We start from the raw sequence: 24559 nt of genomic DNA, 5'->3' as shown, positions 1-24559 counted from the left end.
TAATCCTCCTCCTCCTCCTCCTCCTCCTCTTCCTCTTCTTCTTCTTCTGGCTCTTAGTTTCTTTAAGTGATTAATGATTTTATACTTTCAGCCTCGTAGTGTTTTGGGTACAAGGGCACACTAGCAGATGCTGGTAGATGTGGTAACTTCATTTCTTTGAGACCATGTTCCGAGAATCTAGCAAGCTCTCACTCTTTGCTATGACCCTGATAAGAATATCCTTTGCTCTGAAATGTGCAAGTAACAATTCTCACTTTTTCTATGTAGTTTTAATAATTATTATTAAATGTAAGATTCTTTGTTTTCCTGACTTAACATACAGTGTAATGGCAAAAATATATGGCAAATTAGGTGTAGCATATATGCAACATCTTATTCAAAATTGCCTGAAAATCCTGTCGAATAGAAAGTTAATTCATGATACCTATGGGATTTTGAATGTTCTAGTAGCCACAGTGTAAAAAGAAAGAAGTGAAATTACTTTCAATAACATACATTTTCAGACATGGATCCACATATTAACATTTCAACATATAATTCATATTAAAATCATTAAGGAGATGGTATGCTTTTTATATGAAGCTTTCACAATCCAGTATATATTTTCTCTTTGCAGCACCTTTCAATTAGGATATACCTGATCTGTATTTATATTTCATAAAATGTACAGTTGATAATGATGATTTATGAATACATTGTCTAAAACATACTTAAAAATTTTACAATGACTGAATAGAATATCCATTTTCAGACTTAACATTAAAATGAATTGAATGAAATAAAATAAGAACTTGAGTCTCAGTTGCATGAGCCATATTTCAAGCACAGTAGCCACATATGGTTTGTGGCTGTTGGATAGTGCTGAACTTGGAGCCAGGTGATTGTCTAATGGCTCTTGGATAGTGCAGGTCTTCACATTTGTAAACGAGATCTTCCAAGCTTCTATCACTCTTCAGAAACTAGACCACTTGCAGAATGATTTACTCAGGTCTCTGGCTGTCCCATTAGAATCTGTGAACACCTTGGAATAAAGATGTAACTGACTGAGCCTCTCCATGGATGAATTGTTTTCAGCTTATCTCTGGGTAGGTTTTATTCTTTGCTGTCATGTTTCAGTTACTTCTGGTATGACCTTAACAGTTCTGGTGATTTTTTTTATTAATTACAATGATCTTGACATATCATACATTTGAATCAACTGGGGTATAATTTCTTTCTTAGTATGTCTTCAACAGGCTGTTTATGAAAATGATCACATGAGTGTTATTACACAATCTCCATTAAAACCATTCTCAATCTGCTTTGTTACTCATAGGGGTGCCACAAGAATCCATTTCTGTCTGGTTCTTCACAGTTCCAGGTACTAAAACATCCATGTAATGAATGAAAGGCACCTCCTTATTTACCACAACATAAATTATAAAGACACTCTGGAACCAGTGGTAGATATTTATATATGGAGATTTATGGTTGGGATCTTTGTTTCTATGACATTTATATGATTTTACAACACATTGACAATACAAAACTTTTATTGGTCATCCAATGACCATTGTTACCATGAATCCAAAGTTTTGATTGATTAGCAAAAGTTTTATTTTGAAAATTTCCCCTAAACTCATCAGTTTAAAAAATAATTTGCAATTTAGATGTTAATATGTTTTTTCAACATGTGGCTGTAAGTTCACTTATTTCAAAACAATCTCAGATAGTTTTTTTTTTTTTAAAGACTGATTCCTGGGTATCTTTAGAGGTTCTGATACCATAGTTATTGAATACAGCCAGGGGATTCATCTTTTCAATAAATATCCATGTAATTCTGGTATACATGGAAGCTTGAAAAAATTAACTTATTGTGTCCCACCTGAATACCTGAAAACTGATAATGTGAAGTTATTCAAAACCCTACAGGATTTTAGAATTTTTTAAAAACACTGGCTTTAATTTGTTTGGTTTAAATATTGTGTTTGTTTTCCAGCTCACATTTTCCCTTTATTTTATGATCAAGTGGCCTCTTCTTGAGGCTCCATTCATACCTGTGTGTAGAAACAGAACAAGCAAATATTAAAGGGATATAAAAACCTTGTTAATTGGAATTTTAATTAGTTACATTTTGTGATTTTTAGAAATAGAACACTTAAAAAGGTAAATACTGGACCAGTTACAAGTTTTATATAGAGAGCAATTTCAACTAAAGGCTGACATACTACTATGTCTATATTTGGACTGTACAAAGACTTGTGTTTTTTTATTTAAAATGTCCTACCTGCCCATATGTTTTTTTTTTAACCAAGACAGTTTAAAATGTAGCATTTTTTCAAAAGTTATTTTAAGAAGACCTTCATTTTAGTTTATTTCATTGTTTAAATAATGTTTAAATGAGTCATATTCCATTTATGACTTTATTTTCATAACTTTAGTGTAATTCAATTTAGCACTATCTTTGTGGTTGCTCATAATTTATATAGCCTGTTTTAATCTCATTATGATTTAATTGTTTTGCTTTTGTCATTTCCACAGTATTTTTTTTTTTTGCATGTATTCTATCTGGAGGTTTTGCCAAGTGGAAAGTCAAACAAAGAAAAATGTATTAATTATAGAAAGTAAATAATATGCATATCTGCATTGTATATGGTTATCTATGGACTTTCAAAACTGCCTTAAAAATTCTGCTATATATTTTCTAATAGATTCCCTTTCCTACTTTCTGAGAAAATTATGTATACCTTATTTTTCTTCATGTGCCACACCTCAGTCACACTCATACCCAGCATACCCTCCAATCACATATAACTCATCGAGGAAAATATAGGATGGTAGATTGGAACTAATCCCTTGTGCTCTTCACAAGAAAATAGTTCTATATCTACCTTCACTGTCACCAAGTTATTCATTTCCTTATTATTAGGATGCAAGCAGTATCTCTTATGTCAAATGACCATCTCTCTTCTTGTGAGTTGGAGACTTTTGATTCTCATCTCCTGGGCTATTTGACCCTCAGGGCTAGCTTCTGCTCATATCCTGTCCCTGGTTATAAACTTATAGTTTTTCCTGCCTGGAACATTGTTGTTATGTGTGTCCTACATTATTATTTTTCACTTTAAATATCACCTCAAAGAGATCTTTTCTCACCACATTTTTTAATTAAAGTCTCCCTAGTTCTTCCTTCCAACCCCAATTAGTTCTCCATCACAACATCCTGTTTTCCTCTTTTTCTTTATGCATCATAGTGTATGTGTTAATTTTCTGTCTTATTTTCCAGATTAAAACCTGGAAGAGGGCAAGGACCATGTAGATCTTCCATGTTCCTAGTTCCTAGTTCCTGGCATGATGTACAATGCCTGGCCTATGGTAATTTCTCAGTGAACACTTAAATAATGTCTCTCAGATTGGTATTTTGATATTCCAATACATAATAATTCTCCCATGTAAGTTAGTTTCAGTTTTTTCAAGGGAAAATGATACTTCATAGCATATTTTATACGTCCATATCTATGTATTCATGCCATAATTTCTGTAAGAATGATTGGTTGATGTGACATTGCTGTGAATAATCCCTGGAACAGGGTAGTGGCTCAATTGCTAAAGGTTTCACCAGTGGTCAAAGACAGAGTTAGTTGCATTATATCATGAGGTATAGCCACTTAAAATTCTGGTACCTGGGAATCAGAATCTCAACATTCATTAGATTGATTCTAAACACAAAGGGAAAAAAAATCTTCTGTTCACACATCTTTTTCTTAAGGCAACTTGTTCCTTGCCCATTCAATGAGGTGTTTATTTTCAGCACCAGTATATGGATTCCAAATACTGGGAAGTTTTTTATTTTGTCTTGATTGCTCCACAGTCTTTTAGAACCAACTATAGTCCAACTAATTCTCCAGAATATTCTACCTCCTTCCCATGTTCTGTACAACTGTTGGCTGTGTGTGTGTGTGTGTGTGTGTGTGTGTGTGTGTGTGTGTGTGAGACTGGGAATTGAACCAAGGGGTAGCCTAAACCAAGCGACATTCCCAGTACTTTTTGTTTTATATTTTAAGACAATGTCTCACTGAGTTGCTGAGGCTGGTCAATATACTTTAGAGAGATGTCACTCTCTTTTCAGTTGGCTATACCCTGTCTGCATTTTTCAACACCTTGATCAATATCCTTTCTGCTTGTTTGAGCATTAGCATTAGTTGTCTATACCTCTTTTGGTAGTTGTGACCTTCTGCTAGGAGCTTAGGCTGAATTCAAGAGTCCTCATTTATCAACCCTTTGAGAAGATAAGGATATTCTGGCACTTTAACTAATTTAAAAATATTTAAGCCCATGTCAGCACTAACACAGTGATGCTCCTCTGTACTTTCTTTCTCTTTAGTGTTGTTCCCTGTCTCCTGGAGTCCCTGGGTTCTCGACACAAATCCTTAGTTTTCCCTTAATATAAGCTATAATATTCTCTGACTCTTCTTGCTAGACCTAAGCATTTTTTTATACATACTTGTGTTTATCAGGAAAAAAAAATTATGTTTTGTTCACATCTGTCTTCACCTGAAATATTTTAAGATATTCGAGGACAAGGAATGTGCTGTTAAATGCATCTAGCTGTGCAGTCAGAGATCTGTGTTTGAGTCAGTTCTTACCACTTTCCAGCTATATAAATTTGAACAAATCACACAGCTTCAGTTGCCTCATTTATAGAAACAGAATTAAAGAGCCAATCTCACAACAGTGTGAAGAATGCATAAGGCAAAGTCTCAAATGTGCATAAAAGGTGACCGATATGATTTATACACCTCTTAAGGTCTCAGGTTATGGGGCATCTTTGATCTATAAGCAAGGCTGCTGAGTTCTGAAATCTATCCCTCTTTTTGCCCTGATGCTACATCATGTATGGGCTGCTCCCAGCCACTGAGTATGGAAGGCACACCAATGCAGATGCATTCTGAGAAGACATGGGAACACTCTTTCTTTTCAAGAATTCTATTACCATGCCAAACTGTCTTAGAATTGAACTAAATTCTAAAGGTCTTCTGCCCACACTTATTTCTTTCACATTCTCCTTCAAAAGATGGTCAGATCTGCATCACAACCAGATAGCTTTCCCAGACTCCACTCACTCCCTTCCCATGTTCCCTTAAAGGTGCCTCTTGTTTGTTTTAAGTATTCTTTGTCATTGGCTTCTTGAAGGACCTGGACTTGCATAGGTGGTTCTGAGAGTGATTTGAGAAAACAGGCTGTAATGGGATGAAAATTTGAGACTGACTCACCCATCACCTGGTGGGTGAAGACAGTGCTATTCTGGTTGGCAGTGGGGAATGAATAATCCATGGCACAAGGTAATAGCTCAATTGCTAAAGGTTTTACCAGTGGTAATCTAGGAAAATGTTCCTGGAAGAGAATGCTTTAGGCAGGCTCAGTGATGTAGGTATTTGAAAGATATGGTGGGAACAATGCAACAGTCCACAAAGACAGAATTAGTTGGTCATTGCTAAATTACTTAGCCATACTACATAGAGATAATGATAGACTGAGGACAGTAAAAAGCAGTTAATGGCTAAGGGCAGTAGCCATGGGTTTCTCCAATGTCTTATGAAGAGCTTCTTATCTTTTATAATGGAAAAGCAGGTATTTCTGTGCAGCAACCTGAAGATGTTGATAGAGCTATGGAGTTCTAATGATATTTAAATACTCATATGAGGAGGTCTGTTATTCAAAAGTCTAGGACCATATACCAAACACAACTTCCTTGTGGGGAAATCCTAGCATCTTGAAACACAGAATGGGACATCTGTTGATTATCCTTAATGATACTGACTACTGAGCTCACTGTTCCTCTTGGCTTTCAGGAGTAGTATCCCTTCCCTTGTAAGATCTGCCATCTCCTTATGCTGGATGATGCTGTAGAAGCCTTTTCTCCACAAAGTGACAGGAACCCCCCTTGGGAAGGTGCCCTCACCCTTCATCTTGTTTGACAAGATGCTACCTAGGGTTAAATCCCTGTATGACCCAGCTAGGGATGTGCTGGGCCTGAAAAGGGAGGAAAAAGAATATACACCAAGAAAACTACAAGAATCTGTTAGTACTTAGCAACAAGAGCTGGGAAAATATATTAGAGTAAATTTTTTTTTTGTATGGGGGATTGAATCCAGCAGTATTTAACCACCGAACTATATCCCCAGCCCTTCTTATATTTTATTTTGAGAAAGGGTATTCTTAAGTTGCTTAGGGCTTCACTAAATTGCTGAGACTGGATTTTTAACTCTCAATCCCCCTCTTCCAGAGCCACTGGGATTATAGGCATGTGTCACAACACTCAGCTGAGAGTGGATTTTGAGGGGACTTGACCAAGGGGGCTAGAATGTAAGACTGAGTAATGAAGAATTCATAAATATGAGACCAACTTTCTTAGAATATAAGATTAAGATCCTAGAAAGACAATGGGAACAGAACAAATTTAAAGTCTGGTAAAATTATTTTTTACCAATCAGCAAAGTGAAATCCTAAGAACAGTAAAATAAGGAATAAAGAGTCTGAGGAAACTGGATGTGTTCAAATGGATATACTATGTTTAGGACAAATGACCTCCCCATATAGGACTGTGTTCCATAGAAAAGCTCAAAAGATACTGTATCACTCAGGCCCTCAGGAACATACCAATGAGAAGGGCAAAAATGACTAAGTTCAGTGGTAGACCTCCTCCTCAGTCCAGATTTTCTATAGAAGAGATGATGAAAGAATGGGGCTCATTAACATCTATGGGAGGATGGTACCCTAAATAAAAAGAGGCCAGATGGTGTGGAGTTTAAACAGCAAAAGCATCATGGCACCCTACTTAGAAAGTGGGCCTTCAGCAAGTCCTGGGCCTTCAGAGAGTTAACAATGTAGGCATTGGGTCAATGGGCCCACTCAGTGGTCATTTCCTTTCAGTTGCTGAATGTATACAGTTGGAATTGACATACTTCATACTTGGCAGTTGGAGAAATATCCTCATTGAGTCTGTAGTCTGTGGATAGAAGTTATCTATGGAGGGAGATTTGTGCCATCATTAAAGACCTAAAAGATGTAGTTATGATAGTTCTCAAATATTTCTTTTTATTCTTATAGCTTGTCTTTATTGAAATTCTGTCCTGAAGAATAATTACAGACCACTACAGATTTAGCAAGTAGTAGTCAAGGTCACAGATGCTCTGGCTAAAATGAAATCATTGCTATAGTGTATTATTGAGGTCTTAAGTACATGCTACATGGTCGGTGATACGGCAGAAAAGTAGACCATTAACAATTTGCACTTATGTGGTCAAATAATATGTATTTATAATTTTGCCTCTGGGGTAGGTTAACTTTCCTGGCTCTGTCATGATATACTGGGAAAATATATAAAGTGGATTTGCTGTGGACAAATTAAACATGGAAAAAATGATGATTATAATGATAATAAAAATTGTAATACAAGGTAGATTAGTAGAATAAAGCAAACAGATCGGAAAGGGAGGATGAGAGGAAAAGAGAGGTTCTAGGGAACAAGATTGATCAGATTATGTCATGTACATGTATGAATATAGCATAATGAAACCCACGGTTATATTTAATTATAATGCATCAACAAAATATTTTTAAAAATAGCATGGGGCAGGAAGTGACTCTGCAGAAATTTCAGGTGGCAGTGTATCAGCCTTGTCACTTAGGCTATATGAATTAGCAGATTCTGTGATATTGGAGGTGTCAATAGTGGGAAAAGAAGCAATATAGAAAGTATATGGCAATGCCTATTAAGATGAATTGATGTTTGTCCCTGGAACACTTTAACAAGGCCATGCAATCTGAGTAAATAACATACTCATTGAGAAACACCTGGATATTACTGGATCCTGGTAGAGACAGAGTGCTTTATCTTGTGACAAACACAAAATGACCATATATTTGGAAACGGATACTATAAACTCTCTCAAACTTGCCAAATGGAAGTCAGATGTTTCTTAGCAGCAGCCCATTATAAGATGGAATTGTACATTTAGACCAAGCTCAAGCAGTACCAGATGTACAAGTAGCTGCATGAGTAGGTAGCCATACCCCATGTCACCCAACATGATCGAACAGTGTTACTTCTGTGGTTTATGCCTATGTGGGGTCTTCTATAACAGGTAGAAATGTGGAAAAATTTAAACTAGGCTTCTTGTAGGGGATTAACAAATAGAAAGCAATAGGATTTGGTTAACTTTTGTGTATATACATAATTATTCTTTATGTTCTATGGATGAAGAAACTGAGGCCAAGTGAATTAAATAAAATTCATAGGTAATGAATAAGGGAATTGAAAAACAGATGTCAGATTATACTGTGCTTTGTATGACACCATCCTGTTTTTTCATGTTTACCATAGAAGGTTTTTTTTTTTTTTTCATTTTGGAAAGAGAATCAAGTTCATTGTTACACATTAAATTAAACACAGTTAATGCCTCATATTTAAAACATTTAAAATGCCATGCCCTATTTGCTAACCTAAAAACTGGTATCTACATATGTTGAGTCACTTTTTTCAATTACTTGCAAAAATGGATAGAAACTGGGAGGGGCTGTGAATTTATGCATACTAATGAAACCTTAAAATAAAATGTTTCCATGTGCAACTTCCAGGCTTGTTGGATAACTTTACTTGATTGAAAATTACTTGAGAAAGATGAAATCATAAATTACCTTAAATTTACTGAAATCCTGTGAACCACCTATATTAAGTGTGAAGCTGATGAAGTTTCAGCTTAAAGGGAAGTAAGTTGAGAAAACAATATGGCTAACAATTCCGGTAAATTTACAGAAAGAAGGCTGATACTTAATATTAGTTATAGTGGGTCCAGTGTTAAGTAACATTGAAATATATTTCTACCACCATTGTGATTATTTAAAAATTACAAATATTAACACATATTAACTGTACCAATTAATGGGGTTTATTGTGATATTTCCATACATGAATATATCATGCACTGATCATGCCCATCCACCCTTTGTCTACCCTTAAAACCCCTCTTTTCTACTTCAGCAGCATCCTTCCAATTCTCTAAAAGTCCCTCTTAATTTCTTACCATCTTGCCTCACCCTGGCCTGTCCTACTTTCTATTGATCTCTGTTTTGTTCTGTACTTCTACAAGTTTGCTTATTAGTTTCCATAAATAAGTGAGAAAATATGGTATTTGCCTTTTTGTTTCTGACTTGTTTTAATCAATATAATGCTCTCCAGTTCTATCCATATTGTTGCAAATGCCAGAATTTTCTTATTATCATTACTACATTATATATAAGCTGAGTGGTAGTCCATTGTATAAACAGACCATATTTTCTTTATCCATTCTTCTACTGAAGGGCATGTGGATTGATTTCATATTTTGATTATTATGAATAGTGCTGCAATAAACATGGGGGTGGAAGTTATCTTTTTTGTTATAAAGATTTCATCTCTTTTGGGTATATACCCAGCAGTGGAATTGCTGGATCATATGATAATTCTATTGTTAATGTTTTGAGGAATTGCCGTGCTATTTTCTATAATGGCTATACTATTTTAAATTTCTACTAACAATGCATGAGAATTTTCTTTTCTCTATATCCTTTCTATAATTTTGTTATTTCTTATCTTTCTGATAATAACCATTCTAACTGGGGTGAAATGATATCTCACTGTGGTTTTGATTTGCATTTCTTTAATGATTAGTGAAACTGAAAAAAATTTCATGTATTTGTTAACCACTTGTATGTCTTCCTTTTTGAAGTGTCTGTTTATTTAGTTAGGCCATTTTTTTAAATTGGATTGCTTCTTCCTTTGGGGTTCATTATTTTGAGTCCTTTTTGTATTCTAAATATTAACCTCTCCTTGGATATACCATTTGCCAATATTTTCTCCCATTCTGTAGGTTAACTCTTATTTGCAGTGCCAAAGCTTCTCAATTTTGTAAAATTCCATTGTCTATTCTTTTACTTTTGTTGCATCATTACAGTTGTTAGAGTTCCATTTAGCATTAAAAATTCATATTTTCTATTGTGAATATTCACTCTGAATATTTTCTGTTTCTACTACTAACAATTGATTCATTCATATATTCCCTCAATCAACAATCCATTAACTTACTATATATTCATTACTATTGACTTGAATAATCTCTATTCACATTATTGAAAACAGGTAAATAATATTCATATATTATTAAATTATGATAAAGAAACATTTTACAGATGAACTGAATGAGGCAAAGAGAGTTTAGTAACTTCTTTGGTTTTGCATAGCAAGTATGAAAAAAAGTGGGGTGGAAAATAGGAGATGTTGCTCTAGAGTCTATACCTCTATTTACCATACTTTTTCTCACAAATTTCATAGCACACTACTCACCACTTCTCTGTATGTCACTTAAATGTATATGAAATTCTATCAGGAAAGCTAAATATAATGACAAAAGAGGGTCTTTTGTTATGTATTTTTGTGTCTGTGGCAACTATTTGGGGCCATAGTAAGTTGCTTATTTTAAAATATTTTTTTGGAAATAACCTGATAGGTGTTGTGGCTGAGTTGGTATAGAATTTGACATTCTATATATGATAAAAATTATTGAAGATCCCTCTATATGTGATTTAGTTATGTCAACACAAATTAAGCAAAAACATGAACAGACAATAAGTAATATGCAGCAAGGTTATTTTAAGAAAAGATGCAATTGGGGTTATATTGGTTAGAATTTCCTGTTATCCATAAAATATGGACCATAATAAATTATTCAGAATCATTCAGGGACATAGATATAGTACATATGATGTGTTTTATATTCAGAAATAAAAAAAAGGTAAATTGTCTATTACTCAAGGAACATGGTGACTGAAGTGACTTGGGAGAATCCACAGATAATACACTAGTATGATTTTTGGAAGGGAGTACCTATTCCCTTGAGGTCAGTGTAGTTTATTCACATCAGGAGTTTCAAAATATAGAGTTGGTTTCAATGGATACAGGGTCTTATATATTGGAAATTAAAGCAGACAAATGATTGAGCTGAAAGAGATCCTAGAATGCATGAGATTATAAACAACTTGAAATTTTTCTTTCCAAAGCAGAAGTAATCTCATAGTTTGAGCCAGTATGAATCTCTTATTGTTTTCAAAGCACTATATTGGATGTTCTTATAACCTATAACATCCTTTGAAATTAATTTAATGAACTGAGTTTACTAAAATAAAAAATAAAGAGTCTGTCACAATTTGGACAACCTAAACTGGGAATCCTATTATTACTTCCAACTGGTCCTGGGGTTTTGTTTCCCAGTTGTGTGTATTTGGGCCCATCTGCTTCTGTGGCACAGTGACAGCTCACACTCTTGTTGGAGCCTGACTTGCCTAGCTAAACAGGGGTATCAAGTCTCAAGTCAATGTTTAAATTGAAAATTTTCCACGGAGCTATGATTTATTAAGATAGTTCCTCCTTTATTTTGTATTCAGTAATAACACTTTAATGCTCAGCCATAATTCATTCATTAACATTTTAAAAATATATACTGTTTGATTTTAAAATTTATTTAGATTTATGGAAAAATTATAGACAGTACAGGCAGTATAGGCATATATCCTATGTTATTAGTGTCTTATACTAGTATGCCATTTGAAAGAATTAATGAAACAATAGTAGTCAGAAATAATTAAAATCCATATTTTATTGAGAGTTCCTTACATTTTATCTAATAATTTTTTGTTTGTTTTTCAGGAGCTTTACATTTCATTATAATATCTCATTAGTTTTTTCTTGACAAATAACTCTTTCTCAGACTTTCCCTGTTTTTGGTGACCTTGACAGTTTTGAGGAGTGCTGGTATGTATTGAGGACTATTCAGATAGAATTTGTTTCTGATTATTTTACCATGAGTAAACTAGGATTATGAGAGTTCTTAGAAGGGAGACCACAAAGGAAAGGACATTTTCATCATATTAATCAAGTATACATACTAAGGACATGATTTATCACTGTTGATGTTGATCTTCATCAATAGCATGAGATAGTTTTGATCTGGTTTCTCCACTACGTAGATATCTGCCTCCCTACTGTTTGATCTACCTTTTTTGGAAGAAAGTCATTATGAGCAGCCCTCATTTAAGAAGTGGCCCTCATTAAAGAAGGGGGGCATTATCTTCCACCTCCTTGAGAGTGAGATGTCTATTTAAATTGCTTAGAATTCGGCATGAGAGAGCTACTATTTTTCATTTGTTTAATCACTTATTTATATAAATTTGGAGTCAGTGATATTTATTGTATACTTTGCACTATTACCAATACTAGTTTATTTATTTATGCTGATGTTGTACCAGTTTTGGCCATTGGAAAATCTTTTAGTTGGTTCCTATGCCCTTATAACATATCCCCAACATTGTGATTTATTTGTTTAACATGTTTACTTTATGGCAGGGCAACATACTGTAGTCCAATCATGTACATTTATTACTCAGTCCTAGGAACAAGTATTTTTCCATGGAACTACAGTTTCTTCTATTGAAGAACAGTGTTAGAAAACAAGGTCTTAATGCTAGTCATACTCATTTTACTGCGGTGTTATTGCTTTTAGGCCATTTCAGCTAACAGAACAAGGAAAAATATATAAGAGTTGTGCATATATCCAAATATACATACTTATTTCCCTTGCCCACTTCCATCTGTGTCTATATTAAGTTCAAACAAATGTCTACAATGTTAAGCCATCACCATCTGAATTATTCACACCTCCTGATTGTCTATAACTTCCCAATCCAACAGTGAGAAACCTGGTTGCCACCATCCACCACCCATTTACTTAATCATTCAATTTTAGAAGACATATTTAGTAATTTAAAAATTGTTAACTCTTGTCTTCATGGGGAATAAACTTTATGATCTAGGGTAAGATACACATGCACAATTCCTTTTACCTTTAGTTATAGACTCCCCTCAATTCTAGTGACTTCGATCATCATCTTTCCTTCACTTCCTTCAAGTGAGATTTATATTTGTAATATATTTAGATTACATTTTTATCACATTGTAATTCCATTATATGATCCCTTGACTTCCTAATTTAAAAAATGCAGATATTAAGGTTCACTCTTTGGGCCATAAAGTTCTAAGGACTTTGAAAAATGCATAGTCACCTCTTCCCCATTCCAGTATCATATAGAATGTTTTCTTCACTCTAAAAATTCCCTGTCCCTCAAGCTATTCAATCCCCTCCCTTTCCATAAGACTAATCAAATTATACTTACTTTCTACCCAACTATCATTTTTCTCTTGAAATATTTTATATATAAAAGTGACCTAAATCTCAATTTCTGTTAGAAGATTAATATTAAAATATGAAATCTTTTAAAGTGAAAGATCTTGTCTTTATTTTAAATGACTAAGACTGAATTGAATCTTTATTCTGTATTATGATCACTGCCAATATAATTATGGAATGCTTTTAAATAGATAGTGTTGGTCAATGAGCATTAGATTATGAGTTAATAACAATGAAGGGCAACTATTTGAACTGCAGAATGCTAGTATTAGAGGCTTAAGTGTAGCAGCAACAAAACCTATTATTAACAACCAAGAAACCCATAATAAGTTATTAAGTTTCAAGGCAAAAAATAGACAAAAATCAGAAAAAGTCTGAAAATTAAACAATAGTATATCAAACACCTCACTGCATAGTAACTTGGAAATTCTTGAGAAAATCACATGAGAAGTAGAAAAAATAGCATCAGATCTAAAATTCTATTTACCTAATCAGTCTTCTTCCTCAGTTTAGAAAACTTAATGTACTTAATGAGAGTTAAAAATTAACTCCCATATGATAGAATCTGATATTTGAAGCTAACAGTATAATTGTTATTGGAAAATAAATATTTGGGAAAGAAGTCAGCTCCTAACAAGATATGAAACTCTATTATTTCAATTAGATTTAGAAGAAAAGGCTTAGGAAATTATTTTTGTGTGTGATGAAGCCACAGGTTGTATGTTAGTTGGCTTTGTGTCACTGTGACCAATATACCTGACAAGAACAAGTTAGAGGAGGAAAAGTTTCTTTTGGCTTATGATTTGAGAGTCTCCGTCCATGGTCGGTGATTCCATAGCTCTGTTCCAGAGGTGAGCCAGAAGGGCAGGAGGAAAGCTGCTCAGTCCACACCAGCCAGGAATTAGAACCCTCATTCAAGACTCATATATTCCCCAAGGGCATGTCCCTACTGACTCACGTCTTCCCTTCTCACTCTAAACATTCCTCCATTGTCTCACACATGAGCTTTTGAGAGACACTTCTTATCCAAACCATATCAGATTGAAAATCTTGTCATCTTCCATTTTAAATAAATTAAATTCAATAAATATTTCTTGAATTTCTCTTTGTCCAGGCTCACCTCTGACTCATGATCCTCTTGCAACAGCATCCTTAGTAGATGAATTTTTAGGTGCATGGCAGACCATGTTTCTTGATCACAAGATGTGTGGTAAAAAATGTGGTTTCAGTGCAGAAAACTCCTAAAACATTAACTATTATAAGACTTCACTCAATGTCATTGCTGAAAAATTTTTTAATCCTGACTAAACTTGAGACTCTGGAGCTTCACCCAACTTTATGTAAATCAAGAATTTCCCCCAAAGATTCATGTACTGCAGGTGTTTCCCCCAATGCAGCAGTATTCAGAGGTGGGGTTTATGGGAAGTGACTGGATCATGAGGGTTAGGGATTCATCCATTAAGGAATTTGCAATTGATTGGGCTATTGGGAGATGATGGAAACTATAGGCAATGAAAACTAGTTGGAGGGAGTGGGTCCTTGAGGACATCTTTGGGGACTATTTTTCATTCCTAGCACTTTCCCCTTTCTCTTTCTCTGCTTCCTGGATGTCATGAGCTGAACAATTTTCCTCTGCCATGCCTTTCAGGCCCAAAGCAATGGAATCAGCAGACTGTATGAAAACTCCTGAAACCATGAGTCAAAGTAAATCTTTCCCCCTTTAAGTTGTTCATGTCAGGGATTTTGGTCACAGCAATGAAAAGTTGACCAACACAGGGAAGGAACCAGGGAGTAGATTCACTGGCCTCCGGGATGAAGTCCCATTCCTTTGGTATAGCCTATCATTACTTTCATAATGTAGCAATGACCTGCATTTCCAGACTCTCTCTCTCAACTTCCTTCATCTTTGAAAATATTCTAAATTTTAGTTATATTTGTTGCATATTATGCCCTTAATATGTATGCTTTCTTCATGGTCTGCCTGACTTAGGCCAGCCTCTCCTTAAATGGGAAAATCTTGATTTCCTATCAATCCTAACTTCAAGTAACTACTCCAAACTCAGCAGCAAGGAGTTATTTAGTATAAGAAAGTGCATTCCTCATACCTAGAGTGACATTTTTTGACCTACTTTTCCTCACAAAACCAAAACAACCTTAAAGATCATCAATGGGATTGGCTAACTTCACTTAGCATTATCTTCTCTAACAGCCAATCCTCCAAAACCAAATACCAAATGTTTTCTTTGATATAAGGAGGCTGATTCATAGTGGAATAGGAAGCGGGAGCATGGGAGGAATAGACGAACTCCTATTAGGGCAGAGGGGTTGGAGGGGAAGGGAGGGGGCATGGGGTTATAAATGATGGTGGAATGCGATTATCATTATTATCTAAAGTACAGGTGTGAAGACACGAATTGGTGTGAATATAATGTGTATACAACCAGAGATATGAAAACTTGTGCTCTATATGTGTAATAAGAATTATAATGCATTCCACTGTCATATATAATAAAATAAATAAATAAAGAAGGAACTATAACCATATAGTTTTAAATCCTTATGTTTGTACATATTTAAATAACTGTTCAATAAAAATAATTTAAGGAAAAAAATCATCATTGGGCATTTTTATATCCCCAGCACCCAGGGCAATGTCTTGAATATTTCTCCTATCACCTGGTATATTTAGTGCATCTTTTCTGTGTTTAAATATGTTTAGATGCACAAAAAAACATTGTGTTACTATTGCTGTTAATAGAGTCTATACCATGCAGTGTAGGTTGCTATACCACCTGGTTTTCTATGTACTCTCTATGATATTCATAACTTAACAATAAAAAAGTTATGATGCAATAACTTAACAATGTATTACTCAGAATGAGTCTCTATTGTTAAGTGACACTTTACTCTGCATGTATGTGTGTATTCACTTTTAGATCTAACTTTTGAGTCCCAAATTGAACTAAAAAGCAGATAAAAGATGCTCACTGTGTAATATATAACAGATTAACTTCTTACCTTACATTTAATTTCATTTTAATATCCATAGGGTATATTATTAATTAGGAAATTGCATCATTCCATTAGATTAATCTTCATTAAAGTCTCACAAATAGAAATCAATAATTCCATATCACCAAGCAGTTAGTGCTAGATGTTTAGTAGATGGTTATTAGCTCAAAATCTATAGTAGGTGAGAGAACAAAGTTTACTGGTATATACAAACACATCAAAATTTCTTTGTGTTCTGTTTTGGCTTTACAAACATAAGCTTTGACACTTGGATCTCATTTAATTTTTAGCACAGCTATTTTTTTTCCTGACACCAGGGAAATATGTCTGTTTACTGTAGAATAAATGTGGTTTCCTTAAAACATTAAAAAAAATGAAAGTTCATGTTTTATAATGTTAAAAGGATCATGTTAGGTAAGAGTACTTCTTTTCAGAGGAACCATATATGACACAAACAGTGAACAATCGGGAATGCTAGCTGATAATGACATGATCATTTTTGGCAGGTTTTTCATGTAGTTCTGGCAAAAGTGTAGTGATACATTAGTCATTTTCACAGAGAAGATACTGGTCCATGCCAGTCTCTTATTTGGGGTGCCATCTGTACCATTTTTTTGTCTGTAAATTTGAAAATAAAATATATCCATTGGTGGGTACTATTTCTATTTTTTAATCATTGTTGCAGACAAGTTATACCATTCTTAGGGTATAACAAATTGTACACATAGCTAAATTTGCTTTTGGACATTCTTTATTAACTGGAATAGACATCTCCAAATTGCTCTAATAAGTTTTAATACTTCCTTTTATTTTAAATTGCCCATAATTTACTATCTCTGGAGCTCTGGTTAAGCACAGGAGACAGTGAGTTGTACTTTTTTCTTTATTAATAATGGATGAACTCACTTGATCTTCACTGTTTTGGTTCTCTCATCCGTAAATATGGTAATAAGGACATACAGTATTTGAAATGGTGGGCTACATTTCTGTTAAGGTTAAAATAATTCATCTTAAGAGTTGATGATAACAAGGAGGTAAGACTTTCAAAGGTTGCTGACTAACCTCGAGTAAATGTCTAGGATAATAATATGAATTAAACAAAGCTGTAAATTTATAGTGGTGTGACTCTCCTAATCCTGTACTCAATATCTAGTATGTCATTTAATGGGAAGTCCATTTTTTGATTCCTTTTTATTTTTCTAGGTATCTCAGGTGGACAACCTTCACCTCCAGTCTCCAGAATAAACAACTGAGAATGCAGAGAGTAATTTGGAAAAGGTGGACAAGAAATGGAAAATGATAGCAACTACTTACTATTCCCAATATTTAAAATGAGGTTTTTAGTAGCAAAAAAGGCTTGATGTTTTACAAATTAGACTGGGTACTGAGAAAATAGTAAATGTGATGTTACCAAATATTTCTTGTTTAATTATATTCTAAGATGGATAAATAGAAAAAGATAAAGATATAGATATCTCTCATTATAGATAAACTCCAGAAGGCCTTGGAAATATACATACTAGAAATATTCATCATGGATGTCTCACTTCTTGTCAAGTCAAAGATAGATATTAACAGTATTTTTCCCTCTGAAAATCCTGGTTCCCCTCTTACCTGATCCCATGACATGAATATACATTTGCTAAGGCATTGAAGAATACTTCCTCATTCTATCATAGCCTTTCTCCTAAGTGAATTTCCTATTGTTCAAAATCATGTGGACTTTACATTCGTAGGATACTCTTTGTTTCTCTGAATTAAGATAAAACCTTTAAGCTATTATCCTCCCTTCTGAACAGAACCACAAAAATTAACATAATATTACATATGATATAATAGTACAATAAAACTATCCATACTCAACATAAGCCACAGTATGAGGCTGGAGCACTTTCCAGTCTTCCTATTATAAATTTAACACATTTTACAAGCTACTCTGGTTTCCAAAATCCCTGTATTTGTATTATAAAGTTTTCCACTAATAATTTCTCAAAATGACCCTATTGTACACACAGAAAGAAATAGGTAATTTTTCTTTCTAACCTGGTTGGTAAAACAAACATACATCTATAAAATGTACTACCTTGCAATCAAGGCTCATTCTAAATTTGTCTTATTAGTGGGTAGTTCATCTCTTGACTAATGTTCAAAATGCCATTAACTCTACCTCTTCCTCTAACCAGGTCTCTGTGAAATTCCTCTATAGCTCACATCTGGAAAAAGGCATTGCATTGACTTCTACTATAATTATCAAGCTTGAAATGTATTTTGAATAAAAGTACGTAACAGATATTTTGTTGCTTAATTTTCCAAATGAAGAAATATGATTTTTCTGTTGTAAGAAAAATCTCTGTAATTTCAAGTTCTTACTTTTCTAAGTATTTATGCCATTTAATTTATTTATCTATTATTTTGGCCCTTGAGCTATATTTCCACCGTCACATATTTCTTCAGTGCTGATACACACACACACACACACACACACAACAAAGGAGGGCTTGATGTTCAATGCAATAAGCCAGACACAGACATACAAGTATTTCACGTTCTTGTTCATATGTGGAAATTTTAAATAAATGAATAAAAGTCCAACTGAAAGAATAGTGGTTACTAGAGACAGGGAAAGTTGTGGAGAGGGGCAAGGGTGGAAGAAGGGTGGTTGGATATGATCAACGCCTGCCACATGCACATATGGATTAGCACAGTGAATACCACATTTTAAAAATCCTCAAAGGGACCAAGGACATGGGAGAGAAGATGGAGCTCCTGGATGTGCACATGTTGCTAGATTTTACTTTGCTATGTTGACTCTCTATCATCCCAAGAAAGAAAAGTTCAGTTGAAGTAATAAAGAATTAAACATTTTAAACAAGTGATAAAAGGGGGGAAATTTAATGAACCCTCTTTGGTATTCTATAATCAATGTTTTATGTAATAATTATTTTCCTAATATATTGCATTATTACTCAAGACAGTCATAAAATTCTTTTTAATATTCTATGCCCAAGTCCAACTTAAAAATAAATTACTCTAGTTTCTATTCAACTTAAAATATGTATTGGTTAGTTGTTGCAGGAGAATAATTTTAGGAGAAAATAGTGTTGGAAACAGGATAAATCTAAGTGGTAGAGTTCTTGGCTGGCATACATGAGGCCCTGAATTTGATCCCTAGCAACATATACACACACATACATGAACAAAAAATTACAAATCTTGTATGATTTTTAAAGATCCCAAGCTGAAGGTAATCAATTAATCTGGTTTAATTACACAATAATAGAAGAGCAAACACTTATACACTTTCAAGAAATAAAACTTTGAAATCATACATGCTGTCATTATTGATTAAGCCATAATGAAATCTGTCAAAATATGAGAATATCTTTGTATAGTCCAAAATTTCACAAATCTTTATGTGCTTTCTCAAGACTGAGATTAGAAGTTTTAACTTATGTGTCACAAGTTTTTCAGTGGTTATTTTAGCACATATTGAAGAAGGGGGTTTTTAATGCATACAAATGAGTCAAAGTAAAAAAAAAATTGGGAAGAACAAAGTTTGGGTACACTAAGTAATGATGATGAAAACTGGCTTATAAAAGTTCAATCTTCACTTTATGTAATTATTCTATAGCTAGATGCATTAAACTCAGAGAACCCACACAGTGGGCAGGTACAAATGAACACCCATGCAGATGTCTGTTATAAGAACAGAACAACCAACATGCCGTATGATGGGATAAAGCAAAGTGAAGTGCTGGTTATAAGTGGTGTTTAACTTTATTAAGCCAAGAGAACACTATTACTGAAAGTTTATCTGACAATGGTAAATTACTTTGTTGTAATCACATTCATGAGTTGTCTGTGGCCGCCAGTCAAGGTCTGCCATTCATCTAAATGAAATGTTAGCCTTGAAAATGTTAATTTAGGTGCTATAATCTTATCAATACTGAAGACCCTTTAATTTATAAGTTTCTACCATTTTCTCTGAAATGTTCTCACATATTTCTAAGAACAGAAACCATGAAATTGTGGCAATATCAAAATGTCAGCCTGCTACAAAAATTCCTTTGAAATCTTGAACTGTATAGTCATATAGATCTAGACAAAAATATCCTGATTACCTCATTGTGATATATTTCTAAAATACCAGTGAAAATTCACTTGGCCTTACATTATAGAACTCTATTTCCAGAGGATGCCTGTTCCTTTAATTATGGTTATTATGTAATATTGACTTTCTTTAGGTAAAATAAAGCTTTATTTGTGATATTCCAGTAGGACCATACCTAGTTCTAAAAGTCACCAATTCTTCATCCATCTACACAGCTAAAATTCTTCAATTTGAAATTAATTTCCAAACTTTTAATTCTCAGATACACCACTATCTTGAGAGAGGTAACACATTAGGCTGTTTCTCATCCTTTGTCAGGAAGAATGAGTTGATCAAATCATTCTTTAAGAGTACCTTACTAAGGACCTCGAGGGGATGATTGTAGAATAAGTATAATTTACTTTAGATAAGTATAACAAGAAACCAGGTGGAAAGTGCTAAGTGTTCCAAAACAACCACAGATAAAAAAAAAAGGCCTCTGGCTAAAATTTCCTTTCAATTTGGTAATATATGTATCAACATTTTTATTAAGAAGGTATGCCTATAATCCCAGTGGCTCAGGAGGCTGAGGCAGGAGGACTGCAAGTTAAAAGCTAGCCTCAGTAATTTAGCGAGGCCCTAAGTAACTCAGTGAGAGCCTGTCTCCAAATAAAATACAAAAAGGGGGTTGGGGATTGGTGAAGTGCCCCTGGTTTCACTCCCCCAGTATCAAAAAAATAAAAAAATAAAAAATAAAGCAATGACAGAATCTGTTGATGGTAGATTATGTTACTACATGCATATGTAACATAATGATAATGTGTTGTTTTAGTTAGCGTTCTCACCACTGTTACTGAAAGACTCACCAGAACAATTACAGAGTAGGAAAAGTTTATTTTGGGGCTCATGGTTGGTTTTAGAGGTCTTAGTTCTTATAAGGCTGACTCAATTCCTCAGGGCTCAAGGTGAGGGAAGACATCATGGCAGGAGAGTGTGGCAGTGGAAAGCAGCTCACATGATGATCAGAAGCAGAGAGAGAGACTCCTCTCTCCAGACCCAACTATCCATAGCCACGCCCCCAATAAACCACTTCCTCCAGCCACACCCCACCTACCTTCAGTTACCACCCAGTGAAACCCATCAGAGATTAATTCAGTGATTACATTAAGGCTATAACTTGGTCATTTCTCCTCCAAACCTTCTTGCATTCTCTCACACATGAGCTTTGGAGGAACACCTCGCATCCAAACCATCACATAAATCTTCTACTTCAAAAATGTGAGGATATTTTAAATTTATCAGTAAATGATGAAAAAGGAGACAAGCTCAGGTACATAATTTCTCCATTTTTTTTTTGTTTGTTTTGGTTGACTTTTAGATTGACACTTTAGAAATGATTGGAAAATAAGCCATATTGTTTTAAGAAAAAAAGACAAGCTTGATTTCTGGGAATAGTTGTACAGAATTTTAATCATGTCTTTGGAGACGTCTGTTGAAAGTGTTCTTACACTTATAGAATTTCTGGTTCTTATCAAAATATGCAAAATTACTGATCCTACTTGGCTTTTCCACAGATGAGCTTTTAAAAAGGGTTGTTTATGCTCATGTTCTAAAGTTTTCTGCCTCCTTTTCCTCTTTACCTTGCTGTGTTCTGGTTTCTTTCCCAGCCACTCCACCGAAATTGCTCTCAGTAACATCACTGTTGATTTCTAACCTGACAAATTCAGCCAATGATTTCCAGTATCCTTTCGGTACCATTTCATGCTGTTAGTTCCTCCCTCCTTGATACTTGCTCTTTCTATCAGTTCTGTAAATCTCTCTTGCTCCCATTTTCTCTCTCTCTCTCTCTCTCTCTCTCTCTCTCTGTCTCCCACTTAAAACCTCAGACTCTTTCATGGGCTTCTCTTCCTCCACAAAATAGAAAATGAAATTAGTTATAGATCATAATTTCATTTTCTATTTTTTCTCATTCTTTCAACATATATCCCTAAATGAATATACTTACTCTTTAGATTTACCTACCGTTTTTATTGGTTGTTCCAGTCAGGGTAATGGAGCCTACGACAGGGTCAGCACCTCTGAGTCTAGAGGTAAAAACTGTTCTAGTGAGTGGAACTATGGAACTGGGGATAATAGAGAATAACAGCACCTTGTCTCTGTGTCTGTTTCAGAGTCTTGCTTTAACCCCTCATGGTGAGCCCAAGCATTATAAGAAAAAAAATGTACATGAAAGATTATATAAAATGAAGGTTTTGATATTCTCCTTTTCTCTCATAAATATACCTTTATAAGTCATTGAGTAACCGTTTTCTAATTGTTTGGGTCTACTAAGTAGCTTATTGGAAATTCACCTGATTTAGCAACTTTCTAGTATTTAATAATAATAAATTTTTAAAAAGACAAGAACTAATGCTGTTACAGTGGTCATTCCAAGAAAATGTGGAGCTTTGAAGCTTTGCATTTCATTGTAAATGCCATCATTTTCAAATTTCAAATCAAACTGTCAGCATTAAGTCAAAGGGACAAACTGCTTATGCTATAAATTCATCATTTTCTATAAGTGTGCATGACAAAAGCATCTCAGAATATTCTATATAAGGTGAATCTTTAGAAAATTATCTTAACAATTATTATTTTCTTGGTATGTATATGGAATCCTTGCTTAATGGAATTCATAGATTGTGACCACTCAGACTGTATTCTTCAATGATCAATGGATGACTATAGAACTGTGGATCAATATGACTAAGTTACATGTTTCGCCTAAGACTGATTATCCCAAGGGTACAGTTAATTTAGGAAAGGAAGTAATAGGAGATGAAAATATATACTTTCCTCTTGGGGCCTGGAAGTAAATAAAACAAGTAGTAACACCATTTTTATTTTAAAAAAACAAAATGTAATAGACATCTTTTCTCAGAAAATTGTTCCCCACTCACTGAAGTTTTTCAAACATGTCCCCATATCTCAGTCATGCTGCTTCTGGCCCCTGGCTTCTGACAACTATGCAGTATGTACTGTAATATACCAATGAAGACCTGGACCAGACAGACTCAGAGGAGAAGTTTTCAGACACACACACACACACACACACACACACACATACACACACACACACGAATTAAAAATAGAAAGGACCAAACAACCAACCAGAGTTACAGAGAGTGGTCCAGGTCTCTATGATGCCTGAATGCTATTCCCCTCGTAGTCAGTCTTTAATACAGCACTGCATTCTTTTAATTAAAAAACACCCTGTTTTGATTGAACTGTTTTGATTTGGAATATATATGTGTGCTTGTTGTCTACTCTTCTCCTGCCAAGAAACCCCTTTCATCTGAGAACAACTTGTTCTATCCTTCGAAATTGTTTTTGCCTGCTCCTTGATTTGATTTTACTTTCCTCCTATAACTTTTGTGGAAGGTGCTATATTTTTACACAAACCCCAATGCAATGTCTATTGCTGACAACTCCAGAGGTTGGCACCTGGCCAGGTCTAGACCAATTATAGCCCTGCTTGGGTATTTTTTTTTCCTGGGGTCAGGGATTACATTAGAACATTCTTCTCTCCAGTGGCAAAATTTTCAAATGTAAAACTTACATAAACAACAGAAGTTTTCTCACAAATTTAAGTTTGTAGTAAAAAAAAAAAATGAAGCCAACGTGTGAATGAAAAGAAAATGCTAAGTTGTTCATGTTATTGCTTCTAGCTGATCCTGAGACTAACTGCATCTTTGAAATTTTTGCCTTTTAGTTGTTTAAATTTAGATTTTCTGATTCATTCCCATATATGCCTAAACTTATTTAAATTGTGTTTTGATTAGGGTTGCCAAATTCAGCAAATAACAATGCAGAATGAAATTTTTAGGACCTATTTATATAAAAAACTTATTCATGGACTGGGGTTGTAGCTCAGTGGTAGAGTGCTCACCTCATATGTGGAAGGCACTGGGTTTGATCCTCAGCACCACATAAAAATAAAATAAAGGTATTGTGTCCATCTACAACTAAGAAAGTCTTTAAAAACTTCTTTATTTAGCTGATATTCTAATGTAACTATTTTATCTGCAACTTTATTTTGAACACTTACAACCAAGCTAATTTGGTTGCTTTCCATGACTTGTAACTAAGTATAACTAATATGGCCTTTTAGCTATACATTCCTATTCCAATCAAAAACACAGGAAGTAATTTTGTACTTTCT

The 24559-nt window shown here is 34.3% G+C and overlaps 1 long non-coding RNA gene across 5 annotated transcripts in view; it reads left to right on the top strand.

Annotated features, from left to right (window-relative positions):
- The window catches only part of LOC131424993 (uncharacterized), a 114288-nt gene that overhangs the window by 80345 nt on the left and 9384 nt on the right, over positions 1-24559 (top strand). For 3 of the 5 annotated variants that reach the window (XR_009228725.1, XR_009228724.1, XR_009228722.1), the window contains one exon: positions 17472-18784. The exons of 1 other annotated variant lie outside the window; for it this stretch is intronic. This is a non-coding gene — a long non-coding RNA (uncharacterized LOC131424993). Of the gene's footprint in view, positions 1-17471; positions 18785-24559 lie in introns of those variants that run through there. One more of the 5 variants, XR_009228723.1, reaches the window with a different exon arrangement.

The sequence above is a fragment of the Marmota monax genome, unplaced genomic scaffold, assembly GCF_021218885.2.
Source record: "Marmota monax isolate L192 unplaced genomic scaffold, Marmota_monax_Labrador192_F-V1.1 WCK01_AAM20220418_F8-fsc00079, whole genome shotgun sequence".
Classification (NCBI taxonomy): Eukaryota; Metazoa; Chordata; class Mammalia; order Rodentia; family Sciuridae; genus Marmota; species Marmota monax.
Note: the sequence above shows the minus strand (reverse complement) of the source record. Positions and strands in the feature narration are given on the sequence as shown.